This window comes from Pinus tabuliformis, chromosome 9 (assembly GCF_031772625.1).
Source record: "Pinus tabuliformis cultivar Carrire ecotype Pingquan chromosome 9, CPIR1, whole genome shotgun sequence".
Classification (NCBI taxonomy): domain Eukaryota; kingdom Viridiplantae; phylum Streptophyta; class Pinopsida; order Pinales; family Pinaceae; genus Pinus; species Pinus tabuliformis.
Window position 1 is genome coordinate 126,537,344 of NC_142307.1, and position 8,185 is coordinate 126,545,528.

The 8,185-nt window shown below is 30.0% G+C and overlaps 1 pseudogene; it reads left to right on the forward strand.

Moving 5' to 3' along the window:
- The first annotated feature begins 6,720 nt into the window (after positions 1-6,720).
- Positions 6,721-7,430, forward strand: LOC149147416 (histone H2B.1-like; annotated as a pseudogene).
- Positions 7,431-8,185: the final 755 nt, after the last annotated feature.

The following is an 8,185-nucleotide window of genomic DNA, read 5'->3' on the forward strand; positions in this document are numbered from 1 at the left end:
TTCTCTGACATGACATGCATGCGTTAACTATGAGTGAATCTTCAGTTTTCTGGTTGATCACTGTAGACAACATCACACTCGACTACAGACAACACCACACTATACTGCAGGCAACACCACACTACACTTTAGGTAGCATCCCATTGTACTACAGGAAACACCCCCTTATTATAGGCAACAACCCAGTACTACAGGCAACACCCCACTACCGCACGTAACCCCCACAACTAGAGCTCCCACTAATTCCTCCATCAGTTGGAACTAGGTTAACTGAATTTAAATTAGTTAGACTGAATTATATAATTACAACTCAAAATAAACTCAACTAGTGCTCCTAATTGTAGGAGACACTCTACATGACTTTAGTTAGACCCTTAACTCAAATTAACTGATCCAGCTAAGTCAAACTAACTTATTTAACTATTACAAGTTATCCTAAGATGTGGAATTACAATTTTATTCCTAATTTAGTTCAAGGAAAAAATAAAATTATGATTTTCTTATTGCATTTTCAACACAGTCTTTTCTTCGATTCCAGTTTGAGTTGAAGCAAATGTTGGTTTTTGTTGAGTGGCGTGATTGTAGATACAACAAGAGACATGACGAGCGAGCCATTGCAAAAATGGTGCACATTGACACATTTTAGCATGGTGCACATTTTCTTAGTTAGTGAACCTATAGTAAAGGTTCTAAGATTGGTAGACGGGAACAAGTCTGCAATGGCTTATTTATATGAGGCCATGGATAAGGCCAAGGAGGCCATTTGTTCTTATTATGCAGACAAGGGTTATGTTGGGCTTGATAGACATAAGATGTTATGGGATGTTCTTGATAGTTGGTGGAAAGAGATGTTGCATCGACCTATTCATGCGCAACACTCTTCCTCAACCCTACATTTTCATACAAATGCGCCTTTGATTTTGATGGTGAGGTGATGGAAGGGATCCATTCCTATATTCAGAAAATGGTACCTTATCCTGAGCTTCGTAGAAAACAATCACAAGATAAATTTTTATTGGGATTGTGTTGACCTATTTGGCTTTGATGATGCTATTAGGGAAAGGATCCTCTTCATGCCAAGTAAGTGACAAGTCGTCACTCATTACAATTCCAATTTACCTATTTATAATACTTTATTTTTAAAATTCAATTATGTAACTTTTATCTGAAAGTTTAATTATGTTTTAAGTTTTTGACTTTTTTATTTATTTATTTTGTTGTAGATATTTGGTGGCGAAGTTATGGTGAAAGGCACCAAATTTGTAGAAATTGGCAATAATAATCCTAAGTCTATAGATTTTTACTTTAGATTCAAACTGATTATGTGATATTCTAAAACAAAAGACTTGAATCTACTATACTCATCAACGTAAACAAAAAGTGATTGATGAAATCAAAAAGCAGAAATGGAAGAATTTCAATCACACATAACACAATATTTTTCTTGGGAAAGCGACTGCTCAAAACCCCAACTATCTATATTGAATTAACTAGGAGATCTGAGAAGAAAATACAATGCTTGTTCAACTCAAACAATCTCTGCACAAGTACAAACCATCTCACTGCTTCACAAACCTTATCAAGCTAATACTTAGCCAAATCTGCTTCATGTTAAGCCCCTACTTCCTTGTGCAATCCCTAAGGTAATTAGGCAATATTTTAATTAGGAAAATACCTCAGTACAATTGTGCAATCCATCATAAGCCTTCTACTAATTGCATGCACCATTTGTAAAATTCAGAAAATTATACAACTGATAGTACATTGTCCATAAACTCTAATATCAACTGGGTCTTCTTCTGAACTAACATGCATGAGTTATTTATGAGTGGATTATCAATTATCTGATTTATCACTGCATGTGAATTAAATCCAAATTAATTCACTTGACCACTCACTAGTTCCTCCAACAGTTAGAACTAGTTTAACATTTAACTCAGTTAAACAAATTAAATAATTACAACTCAATAAGAACTCAACCTGGACCCCAAAAATTTAGAGATCACTCTACATGACTCTAGATAGATTTCCAACTCTAATTTACTAGGCCAACTAAGTCAACTTAACTTACTTAACCGTTACAAGTTTATCTGAGAATAGAATTACAATTTATTCCTAATTTAATTCAAGCAAAAATTAAATTAGGATTTTCTAGATGCTATTTTTAACATTTCTTGTTGCAATTTTCAACAGAGTCAAACATGTAGCTCTTTAGGGTGTGAACACAATTGGAGTGTATTTGAGAAAATACGCTCCAAAAAGCACAATAAGTATAACTTTGAGCTTTAGCCTTTAGTTGAGCAATTACATTTATTGTAATTTTAATTTTTGACCCTCAAGTGTCAAGAGTCAAGACTCATTAGTTTTTTTGGCACTCTTACAGGTTGGAGTTCTCACACCTCAATGATTTAGTGTATGTGCATTACAATATTCGACTTTGAGTGAAGCAAATAGAAACACTAATGGATCTAGATGCCATTTCCTTAGACAATATTGATGTATTTTTTGTGTGGAGGGTGGATTCTAAGGTTCCCATCTTGGAGGAGTCACTTGCATGGTTAGAGCCAAGGGAACCATTAAAACAGGGGTAGCAAGAGGAGGAGGACTCAGGGGAGGAGAAACACAAGGAGGAAGAGGAGGAGGAAGAGGAGGATGAAGAGGAGGAGACTATGGGAGCATCAACATCATAACCATCTGCTATAGATATAGGAGAGCACAACTCCATACCCAACAATCATTATTTGACATTAGTTGCAGGGGCAGAGCCTTCTACTGCTAGGGGTAGGCTTAACAAATATTCCATCATGTTTTTCCAAAAGGGGGAGAGGGCACTGATTTTAGATAGATAGTTGCTATTTTTATTTCTTTTGCTACATATAACTCATGATGATGAAATAATTTTATATATGTGATGTTATTTTGTATTGGTTCTCCACATTTGAGTCATTGATTGGACAATTATCAGGGATCAATAGGATTTGGTATCGCCTTTGATGTATCATTTTTTTTACATCCCTTACATCATATATATTAGTGCTTTCTTCATATTTATGTGGCAATGTGTTTATTTCATGTTGTTATTGCTTTATATGTTTAAAAATATGAATATATTATGCATTTTTTATGTTTGCTAATATTTGCCGATATTTTACAGATAGTTTGATGATATTGCTGATAAGATGTTTTCTAGACCCTCATCAATATTTTGCCGATAAGATGTTTTCTAGACCCTCATCGATATTTTGCCGATACTGATATTTTGAATGCTACTTTTGAGAAGTGTTATCACCTATGGTATAGTCGATGATTTTGCACTTTATATTTATTTAGTCTATTAGTTTTTTCCATGGTTTTGTTATGACCAATGTTTTTGTACTTTATATTTATCCCATTTATTAATTTTTGTTGGTTAAATTTTATTTTATTGTTTGGTAGAATTATTTTAATTTTACATTTTATATTTATATGTATTTTAATTTACATATTAATTTAAACATACAAAACTGTTTTTTTTTTTATAAACTTTCTTACATTATTTTCAACACTACTTTTGAGAAGTGTTATCACCCATGGTTTGTTTATAGTCAATGATTTTGTACTTTATATTTATTAGTCTATTAGTTTTTGCCATGGTTTTGTTATGACCAATGTTTTCGTACTTTATATTTATCCCATTTATTAATTTTTGTTGGTTAAATTTGATTTTCTTGTTCGCTAGAATTATTTTATTTTACATTTTATATTTATATGTATTTTAATTTACATATTAATTTAAACATATAAAACTGTTTTTTTTTTTTTTTCTATAAACTTTCTTATATTACAGCTACACATCTCGTATACTTGGTTGTAGAGTCTTGACTCAATCAATTTGATGAAAAGGGCATAAATATTTGTGAAGGAAATCTCAACCTTTGATTTGTAATTAGTACTAAGAATTTATAAAATATTATATGGAGGTTAAATTCTACAATCCACTTATTAGCACACCAATATAATTTAAATGTAAACTTCTATAAATGTCAAATCACTTATCTCATTATACATCTCACATTACTAGATTGAAGCATATAAAATAACTAAATTGTACCTTTATTGTAAATTATTTTAATTGTTAATTAAAAAAATTAATATATGAGTTAATCATATATACTTTTAAAAGTACATGTAATAAAAAATTTAACCATGAAGATTCATGGTCACTTTACCATAGAGTTCTTAACTTGTAAATAGGCATTCTTATAATACTATGGGTTAATACCATGTCTTACCAATCCCACATGCACAAAAACCATCATTTATGTTCTAGAATTTTCTAATTAATCACACATAAAATGCATAAATAATTCTGAGATAAATCCCAACCTATATATGTGAATACTACTACTAATATTCTAGAATATTCTATGGAAGTAATGTAAGAAAGTTTGTAAACATAATATGTGGGATTTATATTAATATGTTCAATTTATAAAATGTAAAGGATTTATAAACATTTAATAAAAGGTTAAAAGTAATATATACCCTAGTAGGAGAAGATGTTGTACTATCCCTAAAAAAATTAAAAGTAATAAAAATAATAAAATTCAATTTGTTATATTGTAATTTTGTTTATGAATAACTTTGTAGATAAAATAAAATAATAATATACATATCACATTAAAATATATAACATGGAAGTAGTAGCTATAAGTTAAGACATTTTACATTATAAATTAAAATAATGATTCTTTAACCATATTTACATTTAATTAATAAGTACATACAAACTATAGTACTTATAATAAACTTACTATGTAACAATATTTTTAACCATTGATATTCACCCTAACTTTACCATATATATTATTACTTGTAAATAATTTTTGTTACAATACCATGGGCTAATACCATGGCTCAACAATACCACATGCCCTAACACCATCTCTCATTTCACAATCAAATTATTTTATTTGAATTTATTTTATAATACTTTTTTATTTGAATCTAAAAAGAAAAAGATTATAATTACTTTTGAGATATATCTAAACCCTCTATCACATTAAGATATATAAAAAATAAATAGTGACTATCAATTACAATAGTTTTACCATATAAATTAAAATAATAATTTTGTAACAACATTTAAATATCATTAATAAGCACACAAAAAAACTTAATACTTACAATATAAAAATACTTTTAATCATGGATATTCACCCCAACTTTACCATGGAAATTACGAACTTTGTTACAATACCATGGGCCAATACCATGGCTCATCAATACCACATGCCAAAAAACCATCTCTCATTTTACAATCAAAATATGTTATTATATATATAATTTAATTTTATAACATTTTTAAATAAAAGTAAAAAATGAAATTATTAATAATTAATAATTAAACCAAGTTAGATCCATAATTCTAGATATATGAAGCTCCTACACGGATCAAACCAAGTTAGATCTCGAGTTAAGATGGATCTAGGTTGATCATAATTAAATGAAAATTTTGGAAACCCTATTCCAAAATAAACATCTCAACATAAAAATAAACCCACAAGTTTTGGAAACCCTATTTGAAAATAAACACATCAACATAAAAATAAAGAAACCTATGATATAATAATTTATAACAAACCCTTCATTTTTTTTTTTTAAATTCATCATTAACATATTCTGATAAAATCCTTTAAAACCCACAATGAACTCTCCAAAGAATTGTGGATTAGCCCCCCATAGTTTATTACCATCACGCTTGATTTAATTCCCGCTCAACTACTATGAATTTTAAAATATCTTAAAATAAATCCCAAGCAACAAAATTTGACATTATATTCAAAATACTTATTTATAATTTATAACAAAACTTTTTGAAATTTGAAGAAAAATAAAACCATCATTAACTATTCCAGTAAAACTAGGTAAAACCAAACATTAACATTTAACTTTATATTCAAAATATTTATTTAAAGTTTATCATAAAGCCTTTCAAAATTAAAAAGTAAATAAAAAATCAATCCTTAACTTATAACAAAATTGTCATTCCATTGAAAAACCAAACATTAACATTTCACTTTATATTCAAAACATTTATTTAAAGCTTATCACAAAACCTATAGAAATTAAAAAATAAATAAAAAATCAATCCTTAACTTGTAATCGAGTAAAACCGTTAAAATCAACCATTAACATTTGACTTTATATTCAAAATATTTATTTATAGCTTATCACAAAAACCATTAGATTTTTTTATTATTATTGAGAAGTTCTCGGTAGAAATGTTGTATTGTTTAACATTTTGATTGGTCAAAAATCAAATAAAATAAGACACAATTAATAATTATAAATAAAATTAATAATTAAATAATAATAGATTTATTTTAACATTGGATTTATTAAGTGTGAAAAGAGATCAAATCTCTTTTAAAGTAAAAAAAAGTCTGATCTCTTACTACTGGGTAACTTCTATTCTTCTGAAGTAAAAAGAGAATTGATCCCTCTTCCTGTTTGGTAACTCCTAAAATTAAAATGAATATAAACTAGTCACCAAATAATATGTAGGCAAAATTTGAACCCAAATAATTTGTAGTCAAAATTTGAATCACCCAATAATATCCGGCCTACATCAGCAATCCGTGGCGCCAGAGATCAGCCAATAGGAAAGACACTCGAGCGCCTATATAATGAAACGGCCTCCGGCTTTCATTTGCCATAGATTCTTTTCCTTTTCACAGATATAGTGACCCCGAGTCTTTTGTGTGGTCTGAGGTTCGAGTCACGATAGTGGCATCAATGGCCCCGAAGACAGAGAAGAGGCCCGTGGCTGGGAAAAGGCCGGTGGTGGGGAATTCGCTTTCAACAGAAAAGAAGCCTTTGAAGTCGGAGAATAAGCTACTGAAGGAAGGAGACAAAAGGAGCAAGAAGCACAAGAAAAGTGTGGAGACGTACAAGATCTATCTCTTCAAGGTTCTGAAGCAGGTCCATCCTGAAATGGGTATTTCCAGCAATGCCATGGGAATCATGAACGGTTTTATCAATGATTTATTTGAGAAATTGGTGACCGAGGCATCCAGACTCTCGCTACAGCAAGAAGCCAACTATTACTTCCCGGGAGATCCAGACAGCCGCACGACTCGTTCTTCCAGGGGAGCTTGCCAAGCACGCCGTTTCTGAGGGTACTAAGGCTGTTACAAAATTCAGCAGCGCTTAGAGTCCGCTCCTCTTTCCACGATTTCTTTTAAATAGGTCTAGATATTTATAACCGGTATCTCATCCCGGTGAATCGCATTCTGGTCTGTCTTCATTACAAGTTTTGAATTTTCGGTTCTTTTTCTTTTGCAAGACTCCGAAACGGATTCTTATTTTTAGTCTTTTTTCCTTGAATTGAGCTTTCACATGTTCCTTTAAAGATTTGAAGTCAATATAATAAATTTATTTTCTGTTTATCTGAAAAACTTGCAGTATCTTTCTTTGATATACAGAATCGGAAAATGTAGCATATGTTATTCAGCCTTGCACATCAAGGCCCTGGTAGGAGGATATTTTTATAATAATGTTAGAAACAACAAAACAGTATTGTTAGGGTTACAGTGGAGAACTGGTAAGAGGATTGGTATGGTGATCGACATCCATTTCCACGAAACCAGATGTGTTAGTCTCAGTATTCTAGTTGCTCAGAAGCAATTGAGGATTTGGCAGCCGATAAAAGTGATTGTAATTTGATTGATATTTTAAGTTGGTTTGGAGATCTCAAAAACTTCTAAATGAATATACTTCAGAGGATTGGAATTGTGTAATTTTGTTAGAGCCGAATTTGAAAATTTTGAAATCTGACTGCAAAATGACAACAGCAAAAGGTTTTGTTCTCTGCGTTAGGGTTTTCACAATTAATATATTTTATATTTTGCGGTTTTCACTATTAATATATTTAAATGTACGCGTTAGGGTTTTCACTATTAATATATTTTATATTTGAGTATAATTTTTTTCACAATTATCTACAATTGTAATGTGATTGGAGTTACGTTATAATATTATATATGATTTTGAGTCAGTTGTTTAAAAATAGATTTGTGTTATAATAATAAAGTTTTAATTTTAATTTTTTACTTTTGCGTTAAGTTTGTTAAATCAAAAAGGTAAACTTAACTAAAAAATTTCTTCCCAAGGGAAAATTAATTAAGGTATTTAATTATTTTTA